The sequence below is a fragment of the Lissotriton helveticus genome, chromosome 6, assembly GCF_964261635.1.
Source record: "Lissotriton helveticus chromosome 6, aLisHel1.1, whole genome shotgun sequence".
NCBI lineage: Eukaryota > Metazoa > Chordata > Amphibia > Caudata > Salamandridae > Lissotriton > Lissotriton helveticus.
Genome location: NC_136067.1, coordinates 364290863 through 364295434, shown reverse-complemented (window position 1 = coordinate 364295434; position 4572 = coordinate 364290863). Strand labels below are relative to the sequence as shown.

The 4572-nt window shown below is 43.8% G+C and overlaps 1 non-coding gene across 1 annotated transcript; it reads left to right on the top strand.

Moving 5' to 3' along the window:
- Positions 1-3571: 3571 nt before the first annotated feature.
- Positions 3572-3758, top strand: LOC144764329 (U2 spliceosomal RNA). Its single transcript, XR_013596499.1, has one exon. It is a non-coding gene; the product is annotated as a U2 spliceosomal RNA (small nuclear RNA).
- The last annotated feature ends 814 nt before the right edge of the window (positions 3759-4572 follow it).

Here is a 4572-nt window from a genome sequence, read left to right as displayed (position 1 = left end):
TTCAGCACTACTGGCCTTACGGACCCTCGGCTTGGTCCGGAGGGCAAACAAAACGATGGCATTGTAGTCCTTTTTCGGAATAAGCATTGGCAAATCGCGGAGGAAAAGGTCCTCTGGCCTGGGCGTGCTATGCTGTTATCAGTTCTAATGGATGGCCTTCCTTTCAGGTTATGTGTTGTTTACGCTCCAGCTACTAAGCCTGAGAGGGAGCAATTGTTCCATGTGTTAAAACCCTTTCTTCCAGGTGCTACACAGACGCTCCCTTGTGGGCGATTTCAACTGCATTTTACATATGAAGGATAGGCAGGGTGCACAGGTTGCCTATACTTTAGATGTCACCTCAATACTTTTGTTGTCCCTTCTTCACGATTTAGATTTTTATGACACCTACCGGAAGTATCATCCGCCCGGGGTAGGTTTCACTTGGGAGGTGGCTCTTGGGAACGCCTGCTCCCGCCTGGATTTTGTGTTTGCCTCCAAGTCCTTGCACGCAACTAGCTGTGGTCTTACTGGGGTGCCTTTCTCAGATCATAAAGTGTTGGCTATAGGTATCACCATTCCGGGTACACCTCAACGAGGTTCTGGTTGTTGGAAACGGAACAATGACCTCTTATTGGATGATAACATTTGTAAATCATATGCTCAATGTTACGGTGCATGGGCCGTTCAAAAAAATAGGTTTCCAGATATTTACAAATGGTGGTGTTGGGTTAAACATAAAAGTAGGCTTTTCTTTCAGGAACAAGGACGGCTCAAGCGTAGGGCTGCCTGGGCTGCTTTCCAAAAATGTAATCGCCGCCTTATTCTTCTACATCAGTTGGGGGAAGCAGGCAAGGATGTCAAAAATGAGGTCCGGTTGCTCACACTTGCGATGAATAATTGGTTGATACGTAGAAACAGAGACACGATCTTTCATTCTCGGGTCAAATATTACCAAGAAAATGAGAAATGTACATCTTTTTTCTTTAAAAAGGCTAAATCTGCTCAAAAACTCCTGACGCATTTGCGTGAGGAAAATGGGACTGTTGTACAAGGTGTAGACCGATGCCAGCGAATCGCATTTGATTTTTATTCCAATTTCTATGCTTTGCCACAACACTTGTCTACCGATGCAGACCTTGAAGAATATTGTTCAGGCCTGGAGGGTGGTCTCGATGAGGCCCAAGTCGCTCACTTGGACCAACCATTTGATGGTGAGGATTTTCTAGTTGCACTTCAGTCCGCCCCTAGGAGGTCTGGCCCAGGGCTCGATGGGCTCACTTGGGATTTCTATAGAAAGTTTTGGGGTCTGATATGTATTGATTATATGGCTATGATAAATGCTGGGTTTGCCAATTACCTTTTTTCCACAGATTTCTCTGTTGGGGTAATTTCTCTGATAATCAATAAAGGGGATGAAACATCGCTGGGCAATTGGAGACTCATTACCCTCCTAAATGTAGATGATAAATTGATGGCAAAAGGGTTGGCACGTCGCTTGTGAACTGTCATGCATACATGTGTACGCCCGGATCAAGCTTGTGCTATTCGCGGGCGTACAATTGTGGATAGTCTAGTTACCTTGCGGGATACCCTCTGGTATCATCAAGAACGCACTCTCCCTTTGGGTGTTTTCAGCCTCGATTTCCAGAAGGCCTTTGATACAGTGTCCCATGATTTTCTTTTTTTAGTTTTGAAACGCATGAAAGTTCCACCTGCGTTTCTTCAAAAGATACAGGCTCTTTACAATGGTGCTTCCAGCAAAGTTAACATTAACAGGTTTTTTTCTGCTCCTTTTCCTATTCTTTCCGGGGTCCGTCAGGGGTGTCCTATGTCACCCATCCTTTTCGTTTGTGCATTAGAGCCTTTTCTGTGTAAACTGCCGCAAGACAAAGTCATTAAAGGGGTTTTTGTTCCTGGGGGTTCGGGGATTCAGCACAAAATTGTGGCATACATGGATGACGTCACGGTGTTGTGTACCAATGCTGCCTCTGTCCGCAGGACACTGTTACAGGCCTCTCTTTTTCAGTCACATTCTGGTTTGAGTCTTAACATGGGTAAAAGTGTTTGTTTTACTACAGGGCCCTGGGATCGACTGGCGAATTTACCAGTCCTCGTTACTTCGGAACTTGTTAAAATCCTGGGAGTCTACTTTGGGGTTTGCGGGTTTGAGGAGAGAAAGTGGGCTGAACTTCAGGCGAAATTATTAAAAAAGCTTTCCCTATGGTCCTTGCGCAAGCTGACGCTTGAAGGCAAAGTTGTGGTTATTAAAGCTGTTTTATTTCCGTTATTGTTGTACCTTGCTATGGTTTTTCCTCCCAAATACCGCACTTTCCAGAAAATTCAGAAAATGTTTTTTACCTTTTTATGGAACTCTCGCATGGAGAAACTTAGCAGGGATAAAGTTTGTCGACAGTGGAGGACAGGGGGTAAAAGTTTACCTGACCTTAAAACCTTAAAAAATTATTATGTTATGTTGTATCACGCACTGCTGATGATCTGAAATCTGTTCCTGCCTTATTTACCAAGTATTTTCTAGGAGCATGGATACGGCGTTTTGGACTTTTTTCCCCTTCCAATTGTTTTCCCTTGGCCCATGATGCACCACCATTTTATAAAGACCTTTGTTCCTTTTTGCAGACCTTGGACACAGAAACTTTTGATAGGGACATCTGTATTCACCCCACCAGGCTAAAGAACGAACTTCGGAAAACTGAGCAACCGATCCTGTTGGGTGTTGTAACTGAGGCTCAGTCGGTGTGAGTCTGGAAAATGGTGGGTCACAGGGACATTACCCACAGTCAGCGTGACCTGGCTTGGATGGCCGCACATGGATGCCTTTCTGTAAAAGTTTTTGAACATCGGAGAGGTTTGGCCCCCACAGCATGTTGTCCGCGCCCCAGATGCGGCCACGACGAAACCATTTTCCATCTCCTGTGGGGTTGTCTTTAAGTGAAGAAATTTTGGGTTTTGTTGCGGCCTTTTCTTTCAAACATTGCTGGCATTGCTGCCTTGATTTTCAACGCCCTTTTGTATGGACAGGACATTTCTGCACGGCGCCCTCCCACTGCCTGGAGACTGTTGAACTGTGCCAAAGAGGCTTTATGGGATGCCAGGAACCTGTTTCTTTTTCTCCATAAGGACATGGACTCCAAAATATGCAGCAATCTTTTTTTGGATAAAGTTATGACCTATGTTTCTGTTGATCGTGCCACCTTAGGGATTGACGACACCAACACCTTGTGGCAAATTAAGAACTGGGAGGGTTGGGTCACCTAGAAAACTGGACAGTTATGATTAAATAACTTGTTTATACGCTTGTTTTTGTTTGTCTGCCTTGCCACCGGGCTGTAACAGGATTGGCATTTATAAACGCACCAAATTTATCTGCCTGTAGTGTACAAAGTTTTCATCATCATATCTGTATGTATTTCCTATTGACCACTAAATGTAACCTTGGTATTTTAAAAGTTATATATTTCTGTATCTGTGCCTTCATCCAGATTTACTCATCATATCTGTATATATCTCCTATGGACCACTTGATGTAACTTTGGTCTTTTAAATTGTATTTTTCTGTACCTGTGCGTTTATCTATTCAAAAAAGGTTTTTGGAACAAAAATAAACTGTTCTTATCAGTTTAATATCTGATACGTCCTCTATCTGGGGACCATATATTAAATTGATTTTTGGAACAGGGAGATGGAATGGGAGCTTGCTCTGTCCACTCCACACATCAACCTGGTATTGCAGTACCTCCAGGAATGGTGCACTTCTCCACCCGGGCAAAACAATGCTGTTGAAAAATAGACGAGAAAACGAAAGTAGCGCTTCCCTACCAAACCATGTAAAGTGGCGCTATTGTGTTTGCGTGTGAATAAAAGCAAACTGGTCACTATGTCTTGCCTTATTTATGTATTTATTTGACTTATTTGCCGCTTTGCCGGGCTGTGCGTTATTTATTTATTTATTTTTTCGCGTTTAAAAAATAAATAAAAAATCTTTCTTTTTTTTCCTCTTCTCCATCCAGACGCTGCACTTTGACAAGAGACAAACGTTGGAAAAATACTGTTTTTCCAGCAGCAAAGTTTCATTGGTTTTGGATCCATTTCACTGGGGAACGAATGGAAGAAGGTTCCCAGCAAATCAGTAGGATGGATGGAGGGAGGGAGGGGGGGGGGGGTAGGCAGGCAGGCTAGCAGAGAAGTGGACACTGCCCTTGGCTTCTCTGAGCAAGAAGAAAAATACAGAGGGGCATATTACCAAGGGCCTCATCGCCGTTTTAGCAGGAATTTTTCCCGCTAATGCGGCGATAAAACTATCGCCCTATGATCAAGCTGCCGCCAACTACTGTTAGCGACAGTTTCCACGCGTTAGCAACAGGAAAAATTATCGCGAAACACGGAAGCGATAAATATAGCTAATGATATGCGAAGTAGGCGTACCCTCGCTAAATTTCACCAAAAAAGTCGCTAAAACGATATCGCACTATTAACAACTAACGCATGGACATGCTTAGCGGGGAAAAAATTCCCGCTAAGGGCCCTAAGCTGGAGATAAATAAGAACTGCAAAACCAGTTCTAAAACAGCC